Genomic DNA, 16,101 nt, shown 5'->3' with positions numbered 1-16,101 from the left:
AGAGGGAGAGAGAGAGAGAGAGAGAGAGAGAGAGAGAGAGAGAGAGAGAGCAACAAATTTATTTAGAGCAATAAATTTGTATTTAGGACAGTTAAATATATATTTTTTAGAGTAGCTAAATATAGAAATACATACTACAACAGAACAAAAAAATTGAGATAGCTAAAGGTACTTCATTCTTTTGTAACCGGCCGCACTTGTCAAAAGAGAAATGCGCTAGATTTAATAAAAAGGTTTAATAAGTTTTTAATTTTCATAAAATTTTAATATTTAATTTTAATACCTGCAACTTTCCTTTTGTTTTTTAATTTTCAATTTTTTTTTTGTCATTTATTTTTTATTTTGTGGTCATGTTTACGAAATTAAAAACATATATTTATCAAAATTTTGATTTTTTTTAAAACATATAATGAATTAAAAGTATGAATTCTTAAGATTTTGACATTTAAGAAATTATGTTTAATTAAAAAATTCTAAACTTTTTGAATGATATTATTATAATGTAAAAAATTATTTAAAAATTAAAAATAGACAATTATTTTACTTATAACTAGAGATAAAACATGAAGATAAAACGTTTTTTGAAATTAAAAAGTTACAAAATGTTTTATGAAAAACAAAAATAAATGTTATAGACATTAAAAAATTAAATTACTCAGTATATTATTGCAAACCCAACCTAACAAAGTAAAGCTCTTGTAGGCTAAAAAAAAAGATAAAAAAAATTCTTGTAGTGACTAAGACTAAAAACATAAAAATATATGTTGTTTGGCTGGGTGAGTTTGTTTTAGAAAAATCATTGGTCATGGAATTTTATATATATATAACCTCTTGTTTTTTTTAAATTAACTAACATACCCATTCGAAGGATGATTTTTTTTTATAGTCGCGTTTCGAAAATACGATCACCTATTATTTTTTACAAGAGTATAACTATTAATTTAATAACTAAAATAAAAAAATAGTTTTAAAAAACATAAATTACATTAATAAAATATATCTAATAGAAACAAAATACATCAAAAATAATACAATTAAATAAATGTGCTAAAATAAATAATGTGTTATGTTATTTTAATAATTCTCTACCTTCTTATTTTGCTGATAAAATAATTTTATTTTATTTTATTAATAATTTTCTAATAATAAATAAATAATAATAATAATTAATTATATTAATAAAATTAAATAAAATACATTAGATTAAAGAAAAAAAACATCAAATTGAAAAAATAAAAAACATGAAATTTAAATCAATGATGTCCATTCGACTGTCCTTCAATTGCACATCGGCCATGTACCATGTACCTTGTATGTACTATTATCTGTTATCGTAATTTTGGAGGATAGTCTAGATGTAAAACTGAAGAACATTTAGGTAGATTTTATTAATTTTCATGTATTTTTTTAATTTAATATATTTTATTTAATTTTATTAATATAGTTTACTTATTATTATTATTATTTATTAGATCTAAAGAAAAAATAAGAGAAAGTTGTTAATAAGATAGAATTAAGTTATTATTTTATATTCAAAATAGGAGAAAATTATTAAAAAATATAAATTTTTGAATGATTTTTACAAATATGTTTAAAACATCATATTTTTATTTATACAAATTTATAATTTTTTAACTTGAGATGAATAAAATATAAAATTTTATAAATATCATATACTTAAAATAAAAGTAATAAAAATTTAGACTTAAATATTAAATTTTAAACTCATTTTTTGTAGAAAAACTTTTTAAATTATTGTAAATATGTGTACAAAAAAATTATTTAAAAATTGAAATTCAAGTAGGACTAAACACTACTAGGTATCAGTTTTTTTAGAGATTTGAGCTAAATTCCACATAAAACATGTTACCTGTGAAAGTGTTTTTCGGCGTAAAACCTTTGTATAATTTGTTTTTTTAGAGATTTTTGAAATCCGCATTTAACTTACTATTCTGCATAAAAAATAAATAAAAGTCTGCAACAAAATTTTGGCAAATTTAATACATTTTCTTATTACTTTTCATAAGTTTCTACAAATACAATTCATGCGAATGTGTTATAAGCATAATTCTGTAGGTAATTCCACATGAAAATTGTTTCCGCAAGAAAGTCCACATCAAATTTTTTTTCACAGTAAAATTTTTAGAAGTAAAAAAAAAAAAAATTCAGCTTGTGATTGTTTTTTACTTTTTAATTTATATAAAAATTTCAACTAAAAATATATGAAAACATTAATAGAAATACATTTTTGAAGTATTTAATATTAATATTTAACTACAATGCTCTTAAAAGAAATTTATATAATGTTCACAAACCATATGTAAGAATTAGTTAAAACATGGTTCAAAAAAAATTAAGTATAATCAAGTACATGATACAACTAAATACAACTAAATTATCGATATAAAAATAAAGCTTAATTACAATTTTAATCTACTTATTTTTATTGATTCACGAAATTAATTCTCTTATTTAAAAGTCGACATTTTTAGCTCATTCCTGACATTTTAACTAAAAAATGCACAGTAACATACTCAAATAATGTGACATATGATACATTGACGTAAAATTATTCAGAAAATTTTTCATACTTGTAATTTAACAAAATCATGTGAATAATTAATGCATTCAGATGATTCTAAACTATGAAATTGTATATCGTATCTTTTAAATTATGTTAAATCGTCATTTTTTAGATTAAAAAATTTGAGTGAGGAACCAAAATTTTCGAATTTTAAAATAAGGAGACTAATTTTATGAATTGGTAAAAATAAAGGAAACAAAATTGCAATTAAACCTAAAAATAAATACTACTCAATATGATCAATACGAATGTTTTCATCACCAATATCTTCATTTTCATTGTTAAATTATGGTGATGAACATAGACGAGAAGAAGATCCAACAAATCCTAAATGTTGCACGAGAAAGGTTAAATTTTTGTTGGATTCACCATATCTTTTTCTTATCGTTGCAACTGTTGTTTCATCAACAACCTTTATTTCTCTTGTCTTTGCAACTATTCATTCAAAGCATGAATTTGACTTCTCAAAAAATCAACCTCTTCTTAAAACATTGTTGGTTGACTTGGAATCAAAGTACTAAATATTATCTATTTCATCTCCCCAAGTACATCTACCCATATATTAATATCAGCCATATATTAATATCAGATGACATATATTTGATTGGTTGCATATCGGCTTCATCCTCTCCCGTAATAAAAGTTTTGTTTTTTAATTTTTCTTAAACAAGCAAATTATGCATGAATACCGACCTAATTTTTATTGTTTCTTCGATTACTACAAAATAAAAGTCACCAAATGTTGTTCCTTTCGATTTCCTTATGTAAATTATAAAATATGTTTTAATGTCGTTAATTTTAAATTATAAACTAGAAAATTATTAATACAATTCATTTCCAATGCACCTCATGAGAAATTAATCCACCAATGTGAAAAGATGAATCACCTATTGAATTGAGATTTCTTTTATCCGTCAGTTTTTTGTTTTTTTTTTAACTTAGAGGAATTCTAATATGCCTTCAATTGTTCCCACATACTCTATCTCATTCAAGTTGGCTTATTTTCTAAAAAAAATTGTGCATCTTTAATTTGTTGGGAAATCGTAGCTGCACCCTTTTTTCAAAGTTGCATTGTGGTGGTCATGTAAACCTTTTCTCTAATAAAAAAAAACATGTCAAGAATCAAATTTTATCCCGTACTACTTTAAGTACATCAAACACTAATTATATATTGTAGGATAATTAGTTACTTAGGAAAAATATTTGAACTATTTATAAAAAAAGAAAAATTAAAATTTGTTCGTAATAATCATTGATTTTTTAAATGATAGTCTCTTGCATATAGCTTTTGTATTTAACTTTTTAAACAACACTATTGATTTTCCGGCTACAAAATTTCGATGAAACCTATTTTATTCTTCAAAGTTTTCTCTTGAATTTCATTCATTTCCCAACTTGAAAAATTAATGCATGTGATAGCCATAAAGACTTACCCAAGATCAAGGGAATTATTTTGTTTAATAAAACAAAATCAGCATCCTATATAGAACCATTTGGCATTGATTTAAAATGAACTAATTATGATTGACAAAAAATAAGTTAATTGTAATAATATTACCTTAAACAAGTCGAACAATCCATTTCGTTCATCCCTAGTTAACTTTTTACATGGTTTTTGCTCCTCTAAACTAGAACGTATGATATTAACAATTGTTGAAACTACTAGTGTGTATTGATCAAACATATGTAAAAAAACAATATATAAAGTTATGTTGTGTAATTTAATAATAAAATGTAACATCAATAAAATATAAGTTACTCACCTATCATTTTCTGGGAGTATTCGTTTTGTTCATTTTCTTCTCAACTAATATGACTAGATAAAGATTGAGTTGCTTCATTAATGATAACTTTGAGAAGGGATTGGTCGAGATCGAGGTTGAGATGGTGGAGGGTGAGCTTTGGTGCATTGAGGTTGAGCTTGAGATGGTGGAGGGTGAGATTATGTGGATTGGGGTTGTGATCAAGGTTGAGTTTGAGGTTGCGTTGATTTAGTGGATTGAGGACGAGTTCGATATATGGATGGGGGTTGAGATAGTGGAGAATGAGATTGGGTGGATCGAGGTCGTGATTGGAATTGAGAATGGATGAATTGGTTGGATTGTGGTTGAAATAAAGGGGAACAAGTTGTGGTTGAGATAGAAATATAAGGTTATGATTAATTACGCGGCTCGACCTCAACCTTGACCTCAACGCACCAAACAAATCTCAACCTCGATCTCGACCAATCCCTTCTTAAGTTATGATTAATGAAAAGTTATAATTAATGAAACGGCTCAATCTTCATCTAGTCATAGTAGTGGAGGAGAAAATATATCAAAGCTTTCAATACTCCTAAAAAAAGATGAGTGAGTAAATTACATTTTGTTGATGTTTTATTTTATTTTATTATTAAGTTAAGCTACATAACTTTATATATTAGTTTTTTACATAGATTGATCAAAACAAACTAGTAGTTTCAACAATTGCTAGTATCATACGTCCTAGTTTAGAGAAGAGAAAACCATTATGAAAAAAATTAACTAGAAATAAACGAAATGATTTGTTCGACTTGTTTAAGATAATATTACTACATTCAACTTATTTTCTGTCAATCATAACTTTTTTCCTACATTCAACTTTTTTAATAAATAAAAAAAAAAAATGGTATGGATAACAATATGAATATTATTAAATATGAGCATACAATTAGGATTTTCCCTTTAAGAGTCTCTAAAGTTATGATCTGCACTTACTCTGCTTAGGCTTTTCTAGAAAATCAGAAATTATAGGATGTTCTTTCTCCACTTAATCCATATAAAGATAGAATGCACCCAATTAATTAATGTTTAAAGTCATCAACAACCTAGCTAGCTAGCTCATAAAACTTTTCTCAATGTAATATGTTTGGTTGATTAATTAGTTAGTTCATGTATTGTATGGTTTTTAATTTCTCTCCTATCTAGATTGCTAGACTAATGTATGTGCGTAAGGTATTACTTCTGGTTTGTTCCTCCGTTTTGTTCATCTTCTGCCTCTGTTTTATTCCTTTGTTTTCTATTGCTTTTGCTTTGTTTATTCTGTTTTGTTTTTTATTCTTATATCGTTACACACACATATATATAAGGCTCTCTAATTTCTAGAGGATTAATGATGGTTATTAGCAATTTATTATTCCTATTGCAGCAAGAGTAATTTCCTTTTGTTCTGTAATTGCTACTGTTAATAGCTACTGCTGAATTGTTATATCAATAATATTCATTTAGTCATTTTATGTATTAGTCTATTAAATACTAGGTTCTAACATACAAAATTTAATTCTTGACGTGTTTTTTCCATTACAGAAAAGTTTTACATGGCTACTAAATTAAACCGACATGATACAACGCAACTTTGAAAAAAGAAGTGCAGCTGAGATGTCACAACTAATGCAAGATGCACTTAAAGATTTGGAAAGTAAGCCAACTTGGATGGGAGAGAGCACGTGTTAACAATTGAAGGCAATTTGGAATTCCTCTAATTTCAAAAATAAATCTGACACATAAATAAAATAAATCACAATTTTATGAACGATGTATCTCTTCACACCGACAGATCAGTTCCTCTTCGAGTGCATTGGAAAAGAATGGTATTATTACTTTTCTATTTTCTATTTTATATTTTATATTTAAAAATTAACGACATTAAGACCTTTATATTTTCACAAAAGGGGGTGAAAGGGGAAGACCCAATTCAGTGAGATTGAGTAACTTTTATTTTTGTATTCATCGTAAGAAAGATAAAAACTAGGTCAGTGTTCATGCAAAATCTGCTTGTGTAAGCTCATAACTTCTTGTGTATTACTTGTGTTCCAAAAACTAATTAATAATTCAAATCATATGAAAATGTTTATAAACAAATTTATATTTTCTTTTACAAGAAATTCAAAAACAAAAAATTGAATTATCTCATGAAGATTCAACTTTTGTTTTAGGAGAGAATGAAGTCGATAGTCAATCAAACAAAGACATATTGATAGGGTGGATGTAAATGGGAGGAAGGGAGAATATTTAGTCTTGGATCTATATCCAAAATCTTTTCCAGGTCAACCAACAATGTTTTCTAATCATTAGGTTGATGTTTTGAAAAATCAAGTTTATGCTTTGAATGAACCATTGCAACGACAAGAGCAAGAAAAGTTTTTGATGAAGCAACGACTACAACAACAAGAAAAAGAGATGGTTGAGACCAACAAAAGTTGAATCTTATGCAACATTCAGTATTTGTTGGATCTTCTTATCGTCCAAGTTCATCATCACAACCTAATATTGAAACTGATGAAGATAGTGGGGATTATGACATTGGTATTGATCATATTGAATAGTATTTATTCTTATTTTGGTAATTTGGTTGCATCATGTACTTAATTATACTTAGCTTTTTCTTTGAATCATACTTTAATTAATATTTAGTTATGATTTGTGAACATATATAAATTTTGTTTAGTAGTATTGTAATTAAAGACTAAAATTAAATACTTCAAAAATATTTTTATAATAATGTTTTCATATACTTTTAATTAAAATTTTCATATAAATTAAAAAGCAGAAAAACAAGCACAAGATGTAAATTTACCTCTCAAATTTCCTGCAGATTTTTCTTCAAAATAATTTAGTTGCTGAGTTACCTGCAGATTTTCATGCAAAAATTATTTTCATGTGAAATTTCATGTGGATAAGGGGGCTTAAGTCATATTCAAAAAACACCTTAAGATTCATATTCCGAACGATTAATATTCAAAATACACTGTAGGAAGAATTTCTTGTATGCATGCTCTATGGTACTTCTATAATCAGTAAAAGCTCTTTGTTACATTATTTGTTTAATCTATTTTTTAGGTTTGCTTTCACTTTATCTTTGAAACTAACAAGAAATCTGTGCGATATCATTGATATTTTACATGTGTCTCGTGTAGATTTACAAAAAAGATATTATTTTATCTATCAATAATAAATATTTATCCAATATTTTTTATATTTATCAATGTCAAATAATTGTCCCGTGTTTTTTTAATATTTATCAATGATAAATATTTGTCATGTATTTTTACATGTATTAGTTGCAAATATTTATTCCGTAATTTTTATATCTATCACTAACAACATTTTTTGTGTGTATTAGAGAAAAATATTTATCTAATATGTTGGTTATATTTATCAATGTCAAAGATTTGTCCCGTGTTTTTTAATATTCATCAATGATAAATATTTGTCTTGTATTTTTTTAATGTACTAGTGGCAAATATTTGTACTAATTTTTATATTTACCATTGACAATATTTGTCCAGTATAATTTTGTATATTTATCACTTACAAATATGTCTCCGATGTTTTTTAATAGTGTTTGGAATTAGAAAAAAGAAGAAAGAAAAAAGAAAAAAGATAAAAGACCAACAAATATTTATCTCATCATTTTTTATATTTATCACTTATGTAATTTTATTAAAACTACATTTCTTTTTATATTTATTACTGATAAATATTTGTCTCATGTCTTCAATAGTGTTTGAAATTAGTAGGAAAAAAAATAAAAGACCAATAAATATTTATCTATTGAAACTAAAATATTTTCTTTGTGTAATTACATTGTTGTCTCATTAATGTATCTTTAGTGCTTTTAATTTAGAGATCAATTATGTAGATGACAATTATATTTCAGTTGTACTTTTTTATTGTAGTTTTATGTGCAATATTTATTTGCAGTTTTTATATGCATGCATTTTTTTTTGCAGTTTTCTACATGCTGTTATTTTTTTGCAATTTTTTATTTAAACTAAATAACCAACAAAATATATTACTTAATAATTGCAAATTAAGAAGAAACTTGAGTCATTATAACTACATGTATGTTTGAATTCAACAACTAAGAGAATACAACTAAGATTCAACAGTACAAGAAATAAAAAAGTTTATTAAAACTAAGATAACATGAATTCAACAAATAATTAAAAACTACATATTAATGTAACAAAAACTGAGGTAATCAAAGTATAAATACCTTTATGCAAGCAGCAATGGCAGAACCCTTTGCCTCTTTCAACTTGACAATAAACTCCAATCTCAGAAAAACACCAGATCTACAACCAACACAATTTAAAAATTGAAAATGTTCAAAACACCAAACACACAAAAATACTAAATCAAAAGAAAAACCCTAAATCAAAATCCTAAATCAAAAGAAAATCAAAACCCTAACTCACTTTCACTAAAGGTGACGTTGATGGTCACAAAAATGGAGGTTCTATATTCACGAAAATGAATAATGAAAAATGACGAGAGACGAGAATTAAAGAAAACAGATAGTAGTGCGCGACACTTACGAAGGCGACAAGGTACCAATGGCGGGGGAAGTTGAGATGCGACGCAAAGAAGTTGAGATTCGATGGTGACGATGGCGGCAAGATGCAATGGTGGTGTGGCGGCGAGATGCAATAGTGGTGTGGCGGCGAGGGTTCCTTCGTTCTATAATGAATCCATGTATGATGTCTGAGTTAGATGGTGTAGGAGTATAGTCGTCCCGAAACAGATAGCATCAATATATATTCGATATAAGAAGAGGGGATAAATCTAGGTAAAATTTTATTTTTAGCCATTTATTTATTACATTTAAATCATTTTTTCTAAATTGATCCTGTATCTTTTAAAATATGCGCAAATTAATTATTATTTTTTCAAATATTGAAGTCACAAACCACATCACAACTTTATCAATTTTATTAAGTCGTATCAAGTGGAGGTCTCTTCCAGCCTTTTAATTAAAATTCATTCATGGATTCACCCGTTTAAAAGTAGGACAAAACTTGAGGGATGCACATGAAAAAGAAATTGAGGGATTTGTAAAAGAAAATATATATATTTGGGAGAAAAAATGAAGAAAATTTTGAAGATAGAAATGTTAAATTTTGTCGGAAAAAAAAATGTTGGATGTAAAGTGGGTTTGTATCCTCTCCATTTTTTATTTGCATTTACGATCCATTTAAAAATAGATAGATACAAAAGATAAATAGTATATTCCACCACTAATGGTATATTTCATCATTAAGTGTATTTCACTATCTACTTTTTGTGTTAATTTCTCTCCAAATTGACCATAAATAAAGATGCAAAAAATGAAGAGGATCAAGTTAGTCAACTAGCAATGAGAGAATGACACAACATATATTACTTAGTCATCCATATAACCAAATCAATAGAGTTAATTGTTAACTTAACGTCATAATATAAATTGAAAGACGTATGGACGAGTTGTATACTAATTTGAATCTTTGACTGAATTAATTACTAAAATAATGTTCGCAATGAGGGATCAAATGATGGTTTAACCAAAATAAAAAGTATGAGTTTTGATTTTGGTTAACCTCCTCCAAGCTCATGAAACCATTCCCTTGATTTACCAATTTGTCGGTTACAACATCATCTTCATTGTTTTGCTCATGGAATTTTACCTCGGTCAGCCACCCACTTTCTGTCTATGTTAACCCTACCAAAGACATGATTATCACCCTCATGTTAACTCGGGTATAGTTTTTGTCCCTTATTTGCATGATTAGATTTACCCTAGTTTCAATTTGGTCGATCTTGTTCTTTCTTTGAAGCAACGTGAGGTGCATCTTAATAAAGGTGCAAAGGAAAGAGAAGAGAGATGGAAGGAAATGCATAAATTAAAACTCTTAAATCATTCTTTCACCAAACTCACCATCAAATTTCTCATTTCTCAAAAAATACGAGTTTAGATTTTTGCTTTTTGAATTTTTTAAATTTAGAATTTATTTTTGAATAAGGGATTTTAAATTTTGTGTTATTAATTTTTATTTTTCTAAAGTTTAATATGAAGATACGATGAAGATGATAATAAAGAAAATGATGAAAGCCATTAAAGGAATAGTTCTCTATTCGAGAGACTTTATAATATTTTGAATTTAATGGTTTCAATAATTCTCCTACAATAGATATGAATATTGTTATTAATTTTTTTAAAATGAAAAATAAGAAAAAGAAATGTTAACTTGTCACCTCAACATTTTAAAAAAAGTATGAAAAATATATATATTAACTTATATACATTTTAAATAATTAAAGACAGATTTAAAAAAATAGAGAATTGAAGTATTACAAACAATAAAAAATTAAAAATGTATTTTAACTTTTATTTTGTTGCAATGAGTATATATATTAATCCTAATAGAAAGAAAACAAAAATATTCTTTTTCTAAAGGGAAAACAAAAGATATATATTGAAATTAGCCAATGAATCATAATGATGGTTTGGAAGTTAAAGTGATAAATAAATCATGAATTCATCTCTTTTATTCAATAAAATTAACAATTATTTATTAATATTGGTCACTTAAAAAATATTAAAAAAAATAAACAAGATAAACAAAGGAGATATGGATGATTGTGACAAAATTGCTTTATTTTATTTTAGTCCTTATAAATATTGACAACATTAAAAAATAAATTAAAATTAATATTATACTAATGGCAGTTAAAAAAACAAAAAAAAGGATGTAAATAATAAATAAAAAATTAAACAAATTTTAAACTTCTATAAAATTATTCTATTTCATTTTCAATCTATATAAATATTTTTTGTACTCTTTAATCTTATAAATATTATATTTTTTTCGCTTTTTATATTAGGTCCCACAACTTTAATTTAACATTAATATTTTATTTATATTTAATTTTATTACAACTTAAAATATTAATTTAAATATTTTAATTAATATTATTATACATTATTTTAATTTTAATTTAGAATAAAATTGAACTTAAATTTTTATAACAATGATAAAAATTAAATGCTAAATACATGACATAAATAATTAAAAATGAGAAAAGTAAATAATAAATTTAAATTTCGTTATTCTCGTGTTTAAAGCGCTCCCAAATATGCTATACTCCAAAGTTGTTTTCTTGTTTTTCATAAATAATTTTTGTTTGAAACAATAAGATGAAAAAACAAGTAAAAAAATATCGTTAATAGAAGCTTAAAGAAAAAAAACTTGTGTAACAAAAATTGTGAAAGAAAAAGTAAGAGTAATAAAAACAAATTGTTCCAATTAATAAGAAAATATATTTCATACACAAATTAACGGTAAAAAAAAATTAACAGTCATAAATTAATAAAAAAGATAAGGGCCATAAATTTATTATTATTAAATTGTGAAAATATCATTTCTTCATGACGTACTAGTTATGTCAGCTTTACACAACTTTAGTGAACTCGTCAAAAACTAAATTTTACGTAATTTCACACTCGCGGAAGAAGATATTTGACAACCGTTGAAGATGCTTTTAGCGGAAGTGCCTCCAAGCACTTACATGTGGACAATTTCAATGCAATGACACACCAACTAGATTCATTTTTTAAATGATATTTTAAATATTTTATTAATTAATTTAGTTTCAAATTAAAAAATAAATAAATTAAAATTCCTTTTTTCCTTTCTTCTTCTATCGCATGTATTTAATTCCCAAAACACTGATAACAAAATTAAAAACTCTAATTGTTCTTCTTCCCCAATCCATATACTTAGACCCAATTATGAAACTGGACTTCTGGGCGACGACTCAATTGTTTCCGCCCTTATGCATGAACTCTTACTCAAAATTTCTACATCACGTGGTACCATTTTCACTCTAAAGTATTTGGTTGGGAGCCTTGATACTATGTCACTTACAAGTGGACAGACAATTCAAATTTGTCGTGTCGTTGTAGATCTCCTCAGCTCAATTTGAGATACATATACGTGACAATCAAGATAAATATAGGTTGCATGGTAGCTCTCGACATTTGGAGAGCTACCTTTAAGTCACCTATGAATTCTCCACCATAATACCCTCAAGATGTAACAATTTTGTATTGAGGCTCAATAATAGACTCAATTGTTTCATCCCTATATGATGATAATACACTCCACTAGGTCATAAACTCTAACAAATAGTTTTATCCCCACTCCATCATGAGAACCATCTTAGCATGGGTCAAATTCATCATAATTCAAATCAATCTAATTTATTCATCAACTGACACAAAATGCAATACACACATAAAGTTCTTAGTCATTTGATAATCACGACTCAATAATTCACAATTCATCAAGGTACACATATATCACAATCAATCTCGAGCACATTCTAACATCTCATATTCACATCATCATAATGGTATAATCAAAAATCAACATTCATAAGATATAAGATTCAAAAACTAATGCATTCAAGTAGATATTATACTTAATTTTATTGTTTCTATTATAAAATACATGTTAATTCACATCATAAAAATACTAAAATAAACACCAATTCATGCTCATAACACACTGAACAAATTCACTCAAACACATATATAGATCTCATAATCACCAATAACACAAAAACTCACAAGATTATTATGTATCATGCAATCAGAACATAAACTAAATCACAACAAATTTTGGATTTCTAAATTATAGTTCCATCCCAATGATTACCAATCCCACATTCTTATTTGGTTATTATTAAATAGGACCACACCGTATGTGGTAAGCCTTAAAAAAATCTTTGAGAATTACATCATTCTCGTTCATTGTATAATATATTACACTCATGAATTGAAGAAAATTTCAATATCAATAGCAATTCGACAATGCACAACAGATAGCTCTCAAAGTCAACTATGAATCGCAGAGTCATTGAGACACGACTGAATATTACAAGGAGCATAAAAATCAATGTTAAATAATTTTAGGAACTAAAACAAAGTTTTTATGTTGCAAAACAGAAAGTCTAAAAAACCTCATCAACACAGTGAGACACCGAAAGTATCTGACGTCAACTTCACAATTGCGTGTAAACATTTAGTGTTTCGTGAAGTTTTTTATGCAAACAATTCCAAAACCAACATCCGTTTTTTCAAACTACGAATTTGCTAGCTGGAATTGGAAAAAACATATCACAAAAATGGTAAAGATCTATTTTTGAAAAGTGGCAATTGGTGATTTTGAGTATATTAGTGAAAGAGAACATTGAAAGAAGTTCAAATATGATTTTTGTTTTTACGTTGAGTGCACATAGTGGTCAGAAGGGGTCAAAAAGCATCTATCTCAAGAGAAGACAATGAGTTGTTTGACATAAAAAATATATTTAATGGTTGATTTTGTGTGAAAAGGTGGTTGGTTTCGATTCAAGTGGCAAGGAAATAGTGAGAATGAATTTGAGAAAAGAGTTCATTTTTTTAATATACAACGACACAACTTTATGCGATGTGCATAGGGGGTGTGAATAGCAAGTTGGCTTGAAATAGGTGTACACGTAAGTAAAAAGCCCAAACATAAATATCAATTGGAAGGAAGAGGGGGTGCAGGGAACAAGTTTGACCCAATTCTGTTTGATTTAGTTTTTACAAACTGGATTGTAGTTTTTAAAAAATTAAAAACTTAAAAACTCATTTGATACAACTTTTGTGTTCAATAGTTTTGAAAATTATGTTTTACTTTCTGATTTTAAAAAGAAAAATTGTAAACATCTTTTTGATGTTTTCCTTCTCTAATTTGGGTTTTCAAAAAGAGGCGGAGAAGTGAAATTTCACTAATGACATTTCAGTAAATATATGAACCTTTTTTCTTTAGTTATTATTTTAACATTTCTCTATTTGTCTATAACAAATGGTCACAAACACTTCGTAAATATTTATGTGTTTACGTGTTTTTCAATTTTGCTTCAACGTGTACAGTGGTGTTATTAGGCGTGTAAATGAATTTTTTAAATTACTTATGGTCTGGTTAATTTTTTTATAACAAAACTTAGTGATAAATATTGTAAGGCCGATCTTTCTGAGTATTCAATTTTTCTGCCCTCCAATTTTAAGACACAATTTTTTTTTTTTAGTAAGATAGAGTTCAAAAAAGAAATAAGAATATAACTAAAAATTATTTTAGTTTAAATTTGAATTCGCATTCTTTTAAGCAATTCGTATATAATTGAATTTTATTGACCACTTGTGTTTAATCACTTGATTATTTTAAGTGTTTAATTGGACAAGACTTCATTATTTGGAGAATATATTTCCATCAACATAACCTAGCCGCCGCCAAACAAAATTTCTTCATATTCTTAACTTTTCTTCATTTGTTAATTAGAGAAGGTGATTTAAGACTATTTTATTGCCTCGAATCATCCTCCGACTCGTTTTTCTTCTTCTCCGTTTTAATTAAATAAGTGATTTTTTAAATATATATATTTAGTTTTTTCCGCTTTAGTGCGGTGTTTGATTTTTCGTCTTGGTGTAGTATTTGTTTAGTTCAAATTGACATATTAACTTCGATCAAATGCAGATTTATATTCAATAAATGATTTGGGCGTTGTCAACATTACAATTCTAGATACATGTATATTTTAGACACTTCAATTTTTTCATATTTGTAGATTTTGTCACAATTATAGACACTTAACCATTTTATTATATTATCTTGAAAGTTATGAGTTTGTTCGCGGATTTATCTTTTTAAGTTATAACGATTTTAAATTGTATTCTTGATCGATGTAATTTTAATCAATTTAAATAAATAAATATTGTTTTTAGTTAAAAACAAATTATCTATTTGTAATCCTATCTTAAATGTTACATATTATTTAATAATTATAGAAAAGATTTTTAAATACTTATTAATATTTTTTATTTTCTAGTTAAATATAAGTAACGGGGTGAGTTAAATGTACGATCTCTTCGTCAATTTAATTAATATATTTTTATCATAAATCGCCTTGTCACTTCAAGAGATTTTAATTTTACTTTTTCATCTCTTAAAAAAAATTTAAATTTTAATTATTAAAATATTGTTACGATTTATTGTCACTAGAAATTAAATAAATATAATTTGATATGAATAAAAATTTGAAAATAATGAACATTTGATTAGTATCATTAAAAATATATAATTGATTTTTCTGCCAAAAATATATAATTGATTTTTCTGCCAAAAATATAAAAGAACAATATCCAAACAATATACAACACAATTTCCTCGCTTAAAATAAGATATTAAACATCTCATTGGATTGATCGTGTCTAGTCAACAATCTACCGTAGTTACGTAGATATGCATTTTTAACTGTTTGATTAAGATTAAATAATTTAAATTTAAGTTTGGTATTTTTTTAATTTATACAATAAAAATAAAATTAGCATTTTATTTGACCATCATGTCCAGATAAGACAATCACGGGGATTCCGACTGCGTTGAATGCGGAAACATGAAAATTGCATGGAATTTCATTTTGATTTTTACTTTGTGTTGGAGCTAGGTTCCTTATTTTTTAGTGTGATGAAGTTTTAATTGTGGTTTGAGTTAGAAGTGTTCTATATTAGATTGGAAAATGTTCGGTTTTATTTGTTTTGACTAAAAGATGTTAAGGTTATTATGATTTTAATAACATGTTAATTTTTTATAAAAAAATTTGCAAACCGTATTCAAAAACAATTTACCAAATATTTTTTCATTTCTAAGAGAGTTT

General features: G+C 26.0%; 1 long non-coding RNA gene across 3 annotated transcripts in view; it reads right to left on the bottom strand.

Moving 5' to 3' along the window:
• LOC101514906 (uncharacterized) overlaps positions 1-9,174 on the bottom strand; it is an 11,684-nt gene extending 2,510 nt beyond the window's left edge. For 2 of the 3 annotated variants that reach the window (XR_003472500.2, XR_003472499.2), the window contains exons 1-3: positions 8,922-9,174; positions 8,600-8,678; positions 7,178-7,229 (exon numbers count right to left, since the gene is read on the bottom strand). This is a non-coding gene — a long non-coding RNA (uncharacterized lncRNA). Of the gene's footprint in view, positions 1-1,986; positions 7,230-8,599; positions 8,679-8,921 lie in introns of those variants that run through there. The other variant, XR_189715.4, reaches the window with a different exon arrangement.
• Between the last annotated feature and the right edge of the window lie 6,927 nt (positions 9,175-16,101).

This window comes from Cicer arietinum, chromosome 4 (genome assembly GCF_000331145.2).
Source record: "Cicer arietinum cultivar CDC Frontier isolate Library 1 chromosome 4, Cicar.CDCFrontier_v2.0, whole genome shotgun sequence".
NCBI classification, from domain to species: domain Eukaryota; kingdom Viridiplantae; phylum Streptophyta; class Magnoliopsida; order Fabales; family Fabaceae; genus Cicer; species Cicer arietinum.
The sequence above is the reverse complement of the archived record's forward strand: the minus strand, read 5'-3'. Positions and strand labels throughout refer to the sequence as shown.